This window comes from Canis lupus, chromosome 9, assembly GCF_003254725.2.
Source record: "Canis lupus dingo isolate Sandy chromosome 9, ASM325472v2, whole genome shotgun sequence".
NCBI lineage: Eukaryota > Metazoa > Chordata > Mammalia > Carnivora > Canidae > Canis > Canis lupus.
This window is the reverse complement of record NC_064251.1, coordinates 52,650,742-52,664,192: the sequence shown is the minus strand read 5'-3', so window position 1 is coordinate 52,664,192 and position 13,451 is coordinate 52,650,742. Positions and strand designations below refer to the sequence as shown.

Genomic DNA, 13,451 nt, shown 5'->3' with positions numbered 1-13,451 from the left:
GGCGTAAACAAGGTGGCGGGGCTGGGTGTGGCTGCGGGGCCTGGGGCCTTCCCTCGGGCCGCCCCCGCCCCTTCCCTCGGGCCGCCCCCGCCCCTACGGACCCGGGCTCCCCCGACCCGGGGGCTCGGCCCCGCCGCGGAGCCGCGGTCGTCTTTCCTGAGTCGCCGCCGGGGCCCGCGCGGGTGAAGGGTCCGCCCTGGAACCTCGGAGCGGCCGCTCAGCCCGGCCAGGAGGGAGCAGCTGCCTTTGCGGAACATTTGCAAAAGCCCACCTTGCTGACGCTTCGGACGTGGCCACGGCAGCTGTGGGAGGCCACCTTGGGCTGAGCAGGCAGCTTTAAAATAAGCGGCCTCGATTCCGTGCCTGCTGCTTCTTAGCTGCTGCGAACCGGACAAGGACTTCTCTGAGCCTCAGTTTCTTCCCCTGTGAAACGGGCTTAATGGTGTTCCCCAAGGGAGGATTCAAGTCCCAGGCGCAGTAAAGGCTCCACAGGTGATGCTCGACATCGGAGGCCGGATGTGATAAGCACTATGGTACAAAGAGAGTGAGATGAGTCTAAAAGTGGATTTTTGAAAGGTCTTTGAGGGAGTGGGTATCTGTTTGGTTTTAGGTTTTATGAAATAAGCTTCATGAAATAGAAAGGGAGAGGCGGTTGGAAGGAAAAGAAGCACCAAGGAAGCAAGAGCCTGCCGACAGTAAATGCTGGATGACTTATGGGAATAACAAGTTTTGTCATGGGAACCAGTTGGGTCACAGTGCAAGTCAGCCTATGATTTAAGGGGCCAGATGTGTAAGTGGCAGCACAGTGGGTGCTGTCAGAATTCCCAGAGGCCCAGCGTGGTTCCAAGTCTACGGCTGCTGCTAGCTTGTATGGTGCCTTTGTGAGAATCAGAAAGAGACACCCGTTCTGAGCCCACGGCCCATGTGAGCAGAGCCCAGGGTGTATTTCAGCCCTTACCCTCCCACCCCTAAACCTCCTGGTTGTCCCTTATAGCACAACCTTTATAACCATGCTGGCTTATGGGGGAGGTGGGCATTGAGCTGGGGATTCAACCAGACTAACCTGGTTAAAGATGCCCGGGGGTGGGTGGGGGGGTGGGGGGTGGAGCCAAGAGTTCTTGATTCACATAGACCAGAGTCTGGGTGCAGGTTTCTGCCATTGTACCAGCTGAGTTACTGTCAGTTTCTTCATCCACTACATGGGGAACGATAATGCCTGCCTAGTGGGGATGTGAAATTGAATCAGTGAGACATTAACATATAACTAGGGTAAAACCTAGTTCAATAAATGATACTAATGTTACTGTGTTAATTGTGCTCACGGCCAGCATCCATCACTCTCAGGAGCTGATCCACCAAATGCTAAATTCTGTGTAGCCGCCCAGCTTGGGGTCCAGCGATGAAAAGGTCTGGGGAGAATGAGAAGGATCCGGTTTCTCCCAGTGCCGCCAGTCCCCAAACCATTTCACAGGAATGGACTACTGCCTTTGCATTCATACCAGGGCAGGGACTCAAGTGCATTCAGAGATTTCTGAGTCCAGTGATTGGAACACTCAGGTTAAGGGGTGGAGTTGGGGGCCAGGCACTGCTCCAGAGCTCTGACCCACGAACCTCCCTCCCTACCCCCAATTTTCCTTGGCTCTCTGACCTCATCCTGCTGGAATGTTCTTCTCTGTGGAAGGGAGCAGTGATCCATGGAGCTCATCAACTGCTGGCCCCCAAGGGGGGCATAACCACATTGTTAACTGTTTATACAGTGTCTGGAAGAAGAATGGTAATTGTTCTCTCCATACGGACCACCAGGGGCTTGCAAGAAGAGGCCAGAAAGAACAGGCAGAAGCAGCCTGGCTACCATCCCCTGCCACTCTTAGTTCGGACTGCCTGGATCTTTTCTCCTTCTCTGGGATTAAGTTTTGTCATTTGCTGAGTAGATGTTAATGAGACCACTACCTCCCAGGCACCACCCTGGAGCCTCCTTGTGGCAGGGGCTCCACGGCTGGGCTTTCTCTCTCCACCAGCCATGGTCCACCTCTCTGAACAAAGGTGCTGAGCCTGTACTGGCAGGTGGTGCTACATGGGGACAGCCACAGTATCACCTTCAGGCCATAGGCACCTGGGCCCAGCCTAGCCAATCAATCCCAGATCCCCATGGTTTAGCCAAAGTGATTGGCCTTTAGACATGTGACTTGAGCTGGACCAATCAGGGTGCTTCCCTGGGTCTATAAATGGATGCTAAAACAGAAATTGGGTTGCTAAGCTGGGATGAAGAAGCTGTGATCCTCCACCTTCCCATCTCCTCCATCAAGCTCTGAGAAAAGTCCAGCCAAAAGATAGGAAAGACCTAGATGGAGACAGAGATATGAAAAAGAAATATAATTTGCTGTCAGGGGATAAATAGAAGGGTTGGAAAGGACAGAAATTTTCAGAGTCCTTAAGGACAGAGTTGCTCTGGCCTCCTGAATTCCATGAGGCAACAACTATTTTTGCTGATGCTAGTTTGGGTTGTAGGTCTCTCTCTTTTGCAAACAAAAGGCCTTCCAGATGCAATGAGATCTGAAGGCCTTGGGAAGGACGCCACTAGTTCAAAGAACTTCTACCTCAGTGCCTTAATTTCATCCATCCCCATGGTCCTCTTGCCTCGGCTTTCAGCTTCTGTATGGCAGCCTCATGCCAGTGACACTGCCTCCAGCGGCCACACATCTCGTGCAGGTCCGAGTCCACATTTCTGGTGGTAGCCTCCACAGCTCGGGATCCTGGTCTCTTCAGCAGCCCCTCGCTGCCTAGCACTGTGTCCAAAAGACAAAGATGATACATGTCTAACATACACGACTAGATATATGCATGTGCTTTGAACTCACGTAAATAGTTTATGTTTCAGATGGCAATCTGTTTCTTACTTTTTTCCCCACTCACCATTGTTTTGAGACTCTGTGCATGTTGCTTTGCATTTATCTAGCCAGTAGCTTCTAACTGCTAACAGTTATTCAATGATGCAGATCTACCCTGATCTACTGTCTACTCTCCCAGGGAATGACAGCCACAGTACCACCAGAAACAACACTGTGAGAAACATCATTGTCCTTGTTCCCTTATGGACACGGCTGAGAATCTCTTTGGGATGCATATCTAAAACTGGTGGAGGACTTAGGTTTTGTTTGTTTGTTTTGTTTGTTTGTTTTTAGAGAAAGTGTCTTAGCTTTATTGGGGTATAATTGATTTACAAAAACTTGCACACATGTTGTTGTCCACATCTGGATGCCTGTGGACGTATGCATATACATGTGATACCATCGCCACATCAAGTTACTAAGCACATCTGTCACCTCCAAAAATTTTGCACAGACATACCACCACATTATTCCCCGGAGGGCTGCTCCAGTCTACTCCCCAACTAGAAGTCCATGGAAGTGCCCCCATCCCCGCCAACATTTGGCATTGACTAGCTCTTTCATTTTTTTCAGCATAATAGGGCTATAATGACATGTTCTTGTTTTAACCTACCTCCCTCTATTAGCGAGATAGAGGGTTTCATCATATTCTTGTTTTTTTTTTTTTTTAACTTTTTTATTTACTTATTCATGAGAGACACAGGCAGAGGGAGAAGCAGGCTCCATGCAGGGAGCCTGATGTGGGACTTGATCCCGGGACTCCAGGATCACACCCTGGGCCAAAGGCAGGCGCTAAACCGCTGAGCCACCCAGGGATCCCCCATCATATTCTTGTTAAGCTTGTGGGTTTCTTCTGCTATAAATTGCTGATCCTTATCTTTTGACCATTTTCGTGGTAGTTGACAGAGTTACTATCTTTCCCTTGTTGATTTGTGGGGAACACCTCCTATGTTCTAGCAATGTACCCCTTGTCGGCTACAGATATTCCCAACGTCGCCCCCAATTTGTTATCATCCTGTTTTTCTTAAGATTTTATTTATTTATTCATGAGAGACACAGAGAGGTGGAGACATAGGCAGACAAGGAGTTCAATGCGGAACTCGATCCCAGGACTCCGGGATCATGACCTGAGCCAAAGGCAGATGCTGAGCTACTGAGCCACCCAGGTGCCCCTGTTATCATTCTATTAACTGTATCGTAATTCATTTGAAAGGAGACATTAATCCTGATGTTATCAAATTCATCTTTTTTTCTTTTAGAGACTTACACTTTGGATTTTTTTAAAGATTTTATTTATTAATGAGAGACAGAGAGAGAGAGGCAGAGACACAGGCAGAGGGAGAAGCAGGCTCCCCTCAAGGAGCCCAATGTTGGACTTGATCCAGGACCCTAGGATCATGCCCTGAGCCAAAGGCAAGACACTCAACCGCTGAGCCATCCAGGTGTCCCTACACTTTAGATTTTTGAAGTTTTGTTTAAGAATGCCTTTTCTGGGTGCCTTGGTGGCTCACTTGGGTAAGCATCTACCTTTGGCTCAGGTCATGATCCTGGGGTCTTGGGATTAAGCCCCATGTCGGGTTCTCAGTGGAGAGCCTGCTTTTCCCTCTCCCTCTGCCTGCTGCTCCCCCTGTTTGTGCATGTGTGCTCTCGCTCTGTCAAATAGAATCTTTAAAAAAAAAAAAGAAAAAGAAAGAAAGAAAGAAGAAAGAAGAAAGAAAGAAAGAAAGAAAGAAGGAAAAGAAAGAAAAGAAAGACAAAAAGAATGCTCTTTCCAACCCTTGTCTTAGTCAGAAAGGAGAACTGGTCATGGTGGCTACAGGTGTGCAGTACACAGACCAGGTTGTCTGGTGAGGCCAGAAAGGCCCTGGGGAGTTGGAATCTTGGGTTTACAACCCACCTGTGTGGCCTGGATGAGTTGCTGAGCAAGTTAAGTTTCTGCACCCGGAGAATGGGAATGGTGACCATACCTTAACCACCTGATTCAGAGGGTTGCAGGGACAGTCAACCATGAGACACAGAATACCTGCCATAGCATGGGCATCAATAAACATTGTTTTTGCTCTTACCTGCCATATGAATGTTAGGCTGCCCTAACAAAGTGCTATAAGTGGGATGCTAAAAACAATAGAAATGTATTTTCTCACTGTCCTGGAAGCCAGAAGTCTGAAGTCAAAGTGTGGGCAGGGTTGGTTCATCCTGGAGGCTCTGATGGAAAATGTATTCCATGCCTCTTTCCTGCCTTGTGGTGGTGCGACAATCTTGGACATTCTGTGGCTCATAGCTGTAGTCACTCATTTCTCTGCTTCTGTTTTCATGTGACCTTCTTCCTGGGTGTCTTCACATGGCCCTCTTCTCGGTATGTGTCTGCTTCTCTTCTTATAAAAAGGCTGTCATTGGATTTAGGCCCCACATTAATCCAAGCCAGCATGATTTCATCTGAACTGCACTACACCTGTAAAGACCCTATTTCCAAATAAGGTCACATTCTGAGGTTCCAGGTAGACATGAATTTTGGGGAAGAACATTATTCAATCCCCTGTGCATGCTTTCAAGGAGCATAGAATCCAGCAGATGGAATGGGAGGGACCAACCATACTGTGATTCGGAGTCAAGTCCAGCCCAAGATCAACTTGCAGTGAGGGCCACTTACTGGTGGGGGTGAGTTATGAACTTTGCTTCTGGATCAGGAGTTTGCTAAATGGTGATGCAGCAGAGGGGCTGTACAGGAGGAAGACCCAGCTTGAGCCAAGGCATTCCAGCAAGATGACCTACGGCTGTTTGCTTGATAAATGGTCAGATTTAAGAGATGTGTGAAATTGAAGCTAAAAATGTCAGCATATGGAGGGCCTCAAGGTAAATAAGAAACCTCAATTATATCTGGAGGCAGTGAGGGGCCCCTGAAGGTTTGTGTGTTGTCTGTTGGTTTGTTTGTTTTTAAAGAAAATGCAAGCCTGCTTTTATTGATGCACGCATCGATGGACCTGCAATTGGAAGGGGTGGCGACATTAACATGACACTCGTGGTTTGGTTAACAACGGAAACATGAGGACAGGAGATGGCTTTGCAGGGACATGATGCCTTCATAAGTTGGGGAAACTGCTAGCTGCCTGCCCTCTCATTTCATGTTCTTCACAAACTCCTCTCCCTTCTTGATGGAGGGCTTCAGCTCGGGGATGGTTTCCACTATCATCTTCTCTTCAAAAGGGGAGATCTTGCCAATGCCTAGATTCTTTTTTGATGCTCTTTTCCCCCAGCAGTAACGATGTGGAGAAATAGGCACAGTCTGCTTCCTGGGATTTAACGAGGAACATTCAACAACTCCTTCCTTTCCGTTCATTGCATCCACAAGGCAGAAGACAAACCGGGCTCCAGCATATGCCCTCCCCACCATGGGCAGGGTGGCAGAGCCTGCTCCAGCTTTGGCCTTCACCACCTCCGTGTGGCCTCCTGGATCCACCCAGTCAGCTGGTCCTGGGGAAGGTCCACCTTGGGAGTGCACTGAGAGATTGGGGAGGGGGGGGGATGATGGTCTTCCCGGCATGACCGCCAATGACAGGAACATTGACTCACATGGGATCCAAACCCTTCAGTTCTGCAATGAAAGTGTTGGCCCTGACAATGTCCAGGGTCGTCACCCCAAAGATTTTATTGGAGTCGTAAGTTTATGTTTCTTGAAAACCTCCAATGCAATTGGGATGGTGGAGTTGACCGGATTTGAAATGATGCAGATCGTGGCCTCAGGGCAATACTGGGTGCCGGCAGCAGTCAGGGTGGCCACAATTGAGGCAGTGGTGTTGAACAGGTTGTCCCGTGTCACGCCTGGTTTTCTCGGGACTCGGGCTGGAATAACCACCACATCGCAGGCTTTGAGGCAATCCGGCAGCTGCTCAGGTCCGAGGTAGCCTTTCACGGTTGCTCTGGTCTCAATGTGGCTCAGACCTGTGGCCTCTCCAGGCCTATGAGCAATATCGTAGAGGGTCAGGCGGTTCACTAAGGGGTTGTTCTTGAGAAAAAGTGCAAGGGGCTGCCCAATTCCTCCGGAAGCCCCAAGCACGGCTACCTTAGCATTGTTCTGGGCCGGGGAGCTGAAGCTGCAGTGGAGAGCGGGCAGGGCGGGCGAGGGCGGAGAGCATGTTGGTTGGAGCAGGCAGGGAGCCGAACAGCAGGCGAAGGAACTGGCGGCTGGCAGGTGACACCAATGACTCTGTGTGTTGTCTGTTGAATATTGCCAAAGGTTTAACCTTGACTCTGATGCCTACTAATTTAACTTGGAAATGCTGAGCTGGCTGTCTTTTTGGGCAAATCCCCATCATACCTCTGTTCCTCCCTTGCAGTGCTGTGTGCAGGGCCACATTCCACAGAGGCCCCGTGTTAGTCTCATATTCACCATGACACCTCCCCTGCTCCACAAAGCACCGGAATTCTCAATTAGAGGTTCTATGTTAGTCGTGTCTCCTCTGAAGAATACACAGGGATCATTTTAAGTTTAGATCCCTACCTCACACTCTATGCCAGAATAAACTCCTAAGGGACTAGAGCTCTGTCGAAAGTAACAACACACAAGTGCTGGAAGAAAACAACATTAGTGAATTTTTGGACTCAGATGAAAAAAAATCTTTCCAGAAATGGCCGAAAAGTCAGACGCAACAAAAGAAAAGGCCAACAAATTAGACAGCGTCTCAAAACAGAACAACTTTTGCATGGCAGGAAGAAAATAAGCAAAGTCAGAAAAGAAATAAGCTGAGAGAAAGTATTTGCAACTTATAGCACAAGCCTCCTAACATGTTCAGAGAACTCTTAATAATTGTATTAAAAAACACAATTATTTCATAGCAGAAAAGGTCAAAACACACAAACAGAAAGTTCACGGAAAAAGAAATGTAATTGAGTTCAGATTTCTTTTTTTTTTTTTTTTAAGATTTTATTTAGGGATCTCTGGGTGGCTCAGCGGTTTAGCGCCTGCCTTCTACCTAGGGCGCGATCCTAGAGTCCTGGGATCAAGTCCCACATCAGGCTCCCTGCATGGAGTCTGCTTCTCTCTCTGCCTCTCTCTGTGTCTCTCATGATTAAATAAATTGTTTTTAAAAAGGTTTTATTAAAAATAAATAAATAAATAAATAAAAATAAAAAGGTTTTATTTATTAGAGAGAGAGCATGAGCGGGGAGCAGGGGTAGCAGCAGGCAGAGTGAGAGGGAGAAGCAGGCTTTCTGCTGAGAAGAGAGCCTGACATGGGGCTCCATTCCAGTATCCTGGGATCATGACCTGAGCTGAAGGCAAATGCTTCACCAGTTGAACCCCCAGGCACCCCTGAGTTCAGACCTCTGGCCTCCAGAACCATGGGGGAATAAATTTCTGTTGTCTTAAGCCACACAGTTGTGGTCATTTGTTATAACAGCCCTCAGAAACTGACACATTGACCATAAAAAGGAATTTCTATAATTCATCAGTTACATTGAATAAATAAAAACCCATGACTTTATACTGATATTCAAATTTAAGGGGAAGAAAGAGGAGAGAAGAGCAAAAAAAAAAAAAAAAATCTAATTATGCCAACATCTTATGATGAAAATTAGCAATTAATGAGAAAAGATTAATCATTTACATTTTCATTTTTGGAAGAACTGTGGCTTATTCACAGTTTATGAAGGAAATCTCTTTACAGAAAAGGTGCCAGAAGACAAATAGAGGAAGAATGGTAGGATTTGAAGAATTATTATACATAACCTCCAGCAAAAGGACTGACTCAGGCAAGGACCAGTAGTGGGTGCCAAAGCCATGGGGGAAGGAGGAGGATGCTTGCCTAAGGACAGTCCTACCTCACAGATTGCTCCGCAACTCACCTTTATGATGATGAGAACGGCTGTCACCACATTAACTAGCTGACCAGACTGCGCATCACTCTGGTGGGGGCAACCTGACTTTAGGGTCGTCCAATACCATGCAGTCTGTAGCATCACAGGGGAAGTAGCCACATCTAAAACATCCCACATGAATCTACTCAAGCCTTGGCCCCAACTTCCAGTGGGTATGTGGTAGACAGCACCATGAGGAATCAGACAAAGCTCGAATGCAGGACCTTCCACCAGACTGGTCGGGCTTTTATAGGTGGAAAAAGAAAACCCCTAAAACAAAAACAATGTCCAAAGAAAGGGGTAGGGGGCGCTGTTGTGTCACAAAGGAGACAAAAGCAAGCCAACACAGCACTCAAAATTGGGCAGGATCCTGATTCTAAAAGAGCAACTCTAAAAAAAAGTGGGGGGGGGACTGCAAAAATGTGAATATGGGCAGGATATCCAATGGGATTGGGGAACGATTGATAATTCAATAACTGTAGTTACGTGATGATGCAAGAAATATCTGTTTTTCAGAGATGCACGCTCAAGTATTTATGGGTAAAGCATCATGATGTCTGCAGCACACCTTCAGAATGTTTTATAAGGGGAGCCCTGGGTGGCGCAGCGGTTTGGCGCCTGCCTTTGGCCCAGGGCACGATCCTGGAGACCCAGGATTGAGTCCCACATCGGGCTCCAGGTGCATGGAGCCTGCTTCTCCCTCTGCCTGTGTCTCTGCCTCTCTCTCTCTGTGACTATCATAAAAAAAAAAAAAAAAAAGAATGTTTTATAAGGAAAAAAACATACGTATGCATATAGAGAGATAAGCCACACTTGGCAAATGTAACTACTATTGAGTCACAGTGGTGGATATAGAGGTGCCCATTAGACGTGTTTCATTTGCTTTCCTGTTTGAAATGTTTCATAATAAAAACTTGAAAAAATATTCGAAGAGCAAAAATTAATGGGAAGAGACAGTGAAGGAAAATCTGTGATTCTGATCACGGGATGGTGAAGTCCTCTGGACTCCAGACCTGTCAGTTCCTCCCTGCACCTCCACTTTCTCCATCTATGAAAAAGAGGGGTGGGGCAGGATGGCTTGTTCTTAAATTGTGACAAAATCCGCACTACACAACATTTACCATCTTAACCACTTTTATGTGCCCAGGCCCATGCCACAAGGCATATTCACACTGTCGGGCAGCCATCAGCACCATGCCTCTCTAGAACTTTTTCCTCTTGCAAAACTGAAACTTGGTGCCCATGAAGTACTAACTCCGCATTTCCCTTTTCCCTTTTCCCAGCCCCTGGAACCTGCCATCCTTCTTTCTGTCTCTGATTTTGACTTCCTTCCGTACATCCCTTATTCACATGGAATCCTACAGGATTTATCCTTCTGTGTCTGGCTGGAGTCACTCAGCATCTTGTCCCCTAGGCTCATCCATGTCTTCTCGTGTGTCAGGGTATCCTTCCTTTGAAGGCTGAATAATATTCCACTGTCTGGATAGACTGTGCTTGTCTATTTTTTTGAAGATTTATTTATGTATTTGCCATTTGCAATGATGCAGTTGGAACTAGAGTGTATTATGCTAAGCGAAATAAGTCAATCAGAGAAAGACAAGGATAAGTTTCCACTCACAGGTGGAATTTAAGAAACAAAGCAGAGGAGTGTAGGGGAAGAGAGGGAAAAATAAAACAAGACAAAATCAGAGAGGGAGACAAACCATAAAAGACTCTTAATCATAGGAAACAAACTGAGGATTGCTGGAGGGGTGGGGGGTTGGAGTAACTGGGTGATGGGCATGAAGAAGGGCACAGTGATGTGATGAGCACTGGGTGTTATATAAAATTGATGATTCACTGACTTCTAAAACTAATAATACACTATATGTTAATTAAATGAATTTAAATAAAATAAATTAACTTTTTAAAAAAGAAAAAAAGATTATTTTAGAGAGGTACGGGAGAGACAGGGGGAGAGGGAGAGAATCTCAAGCAGACCCCCAGATGAGCAGGGAGCCCGATGCAGGGCTCCATCCCAGGACCCTGAGATCATGACCTGAGCTGAAGTTGGATGCTTAACCCACTGAGCCACCCAGGCACTGTGTAGACTGTTGATTCGTGTCCCCATCGATAGACAGTTGGGTAGCTTCCCCCACTTGGTGGTTGTGAATACTTCTGCTGTGAACATGAGTACACATAGCTCTTTGAGTTCCTCCTTTGGATGCTTTTAGGTGCATACACAGGAGTGGAACGGCTGAGTCTGGGCAGAATGGTTTGTAAAGAACCCTTCCCTGCTTCCCAAAGGAGGACATGTGTGTGTCCTTTTTAATCTACAAACCGCTCATCTTGCAGAAATGCATGGACATGCCACCTTCCAAGGACATACTGTCTGAGTCGAAAGGGCACTGGGTCTTCCTCCTCCCCAGGCCAGCATCTAGACCGCTTTCTTCAGTGGAGGCAACCTTTCTGCATGCTCACGGGGTGATAAGAAGCAACAGGAGGAGAAGAATGCTGGTCCTTCAGTCAGCTCTGATGAAACGTAGCCTGAAGGGACGCCTGGGTGGCTCAGAAGTTGAGCGTCTGCCTTTGGCTCAGAGTGTGATCCCGGGGTCCTGGGATGGAGTCCCACATCAGGCTTTCTGCATGGGGCCTGCTTCTGCCTCTGCCTGTGTCTCTGCCTCTCTCTCTCTCTCTCTCTGTCTCTCATGAATAATTAAATAAATTTTTTTTTAAAAAAGGTAGCTTGAAAATTGGTGAAGGCAGCTAATACATGCAAAATAGATGTAAACTGAGTGCAAATTGCAGAAGCTGGAAGCCCCTCTGCTGTGGATTCCACACAGTGTAGCCTGCAGGATGCTCCTCGTGTGGATGAGCCTTGCGAGAAGGCTCTTTCCCAGACAAGTGTGAATTTTTAGTCCTCTGCAAAGCTGTGTGCCTGCTCCCCAAATGTCTTTCCTCCAACTCCCAACCTCCGTGTTCCTTTGAGGCTTCGCTTCCTGGGTCTAGAGGCTGCAGCAAGGGCCCCAGGCCCAGGTTGGGCGTTGGAGGGAGACAAAGCCTCTCCCTTCCCAGTAGCCTTGGCAAACTCCTCTAGCCAGGCAGCAAGGCCTTCACCTGCTGGGGGTGTTCCTCACTGGGGCTCAATTAGGGAGGTGAGCCCGTCCTCCTCCCATGGCTGGGCTAGTGGACACACACACATACACACACACACTCGCATGCACAGACTTGCATTCATGCATCACATGCTTAATGATGCTGGGGAATCTCTGGGGAGTCAGAGTGGGGGACCGTACTTGGCTATGGTGTCAGCCACACCCAGGCAGTGGTTCTTGGTTTCCCATCATTTGGTGGGTGATTCCAAGTGGCAAGATGCTCTCACAGACTCAGAGAGCCACAGCTTGTGAAGCCCCCGCACCCAGTCTGGCCCAGGTCACCGAGCTTTTGGCCCATCCTCCCGTCTGCAGCCTCTGAATGAGCTTCCCGTGAGTAGCCAGGGAACATAAACATGGAAGTCATGGGGAGATGACAGCAGTAACCAAATGTCAGGCATTTCATTAATAATCAGCCTGCCATGTAAATGAGCACAGCCCACCTGATAGCACTCAGGCTGACATGCCCTGTTTTTCTTCTTTCGTGTCCCTAGCAGCTAAGACTGCTCCTGACCATCTCCTTGGAGAGAAATCGATGAATCCTATCACCAGCTACTAAATATCTCTGCTGAGAAATAATAACTCGCAGCTACAAAGAGTTTTAGCATTTATAAATGTTTTTGCCTGTATTTGCTCCTTTCCTACCTACAATACCCCCAAGGAAGCATTATCCTCAGCCCCAATTTCGCAGACGTAAAGTGTGAGGCTCAGAGGAGGCTGGTGCCTGGTCGAGGTCCTGCAGCTGGTAGGTGTGAAGACCAGGCTGCAACCCCGGGTCTGAATGCCACTACGATGCTTCCATTTCACCCCAGTGACTGGAGAACTAGAATCTTCTCTGATGGTTGCTACCAGGGATTTATGTTTTATAAGACACAAGTAACAAACCTAGGTTAGAGCCAGTAAAAGAACTGTTACTGTTATCAGGGGCTTTGCAAGAAGACTAGGAGGCCAGGGTCCCAGTCCTGGCTCTGCTTCTTAGGGTTGTCTAAGCTCAGTTTCCCCTTCTGAAGTGGCAGATGGCTGAATGTGGGGATCTGGGGCCCCCTTGCCTCTCTAGTCCCCAGAATGGGGTTTCACATTTGCTAGAGGGGAATTGTTGGAAACTTTCTGAGGAGGGTTCCCATGAGAAGTCACAGTGGGGGTGGATGGAGCAGGTGGGCTTCTCTGTTGTCTGTTATCTCCTAAACCTTGGGATGGGGGTCCCCATGAGCCCTGTTTAACACCCCTGCCAGGGTTGCTGGGAGGCTCCAGACAGGAACACAGACCCTGGGGTTGCTTACCCACACCCTGTGCCTGAGCAGAGCACCCCTCCTCCCATGCTTCACTAGGGCAAACCGACCACCTTGGGGAGTGAGGGCACCCCAGAATCCGGCCTCATGGTCTTCCAAGGGGTGTTTCCCATCCTTATCATGAGATTCATGGAGGCAGGATGGAGGAGCTCACAGACTGGGGGAGGCATTGCCTGACTGTGTGGTACACAATAGCAAAGGGTCAGCAAAGATTTGTTTGAGTTGAAAAACATTATAGGCACCTATGCATTTGTGGAGAGGGGAAAGGGAGAAAGGGAGTGGGAGGGAGG

The 13,451-nt window shown here is 48.0% G+C and overlaps 2 protein-coding genes and 1 pseudogene across 7 annotated transcripts in view; 1 reads left to right on the top strand and 2 right to left on the bottom strand.

Moving 5' to 3' along the window:
• The window catches only part of TSC1 (TSC complex subunit 1), a 50,941-nt gene extending 50,645 nt beyond the window's left edge, over nt 1-296 (bottom strand). Inside the window, exon 1 of the mRNA XM_035720333.2 lies at nt 272-296. The gene's annotated coding sequence lies outside the window, so the exon portion shown is untranslated. The remainder of the gene's footprint in view (nt 1-271) is intronic.
• A 20-nt stretch (nt 297-316) lies between these two features.
• GFI1B (growth factor independent 1B transcriptional repressor) overlaps nt 317-13,451 on the top strand; it is a 30,038-nt gene continuing 16,903 nt past the window's right edge. For 5 of the 6 annotated variants that reach the window (XM_025475620.3, XM_035720336.2, XM_025475622.3 and 2 more), the window contains exon 1: nt 317-924. The gene's annotated coding sequence lies outside the window, so the exon portion shown is untranslated. The remainder of the gene's footprint in view (nt 925-13,451) is intronic. The other variant, XM_035720338.2, reaches the window with a different exon arrangement.
• Nucleotides 6,004-7,099, bottom strand: LOC112677371 (malate dehydrogenase, mitochondrial-like; annotated as a pseudogene).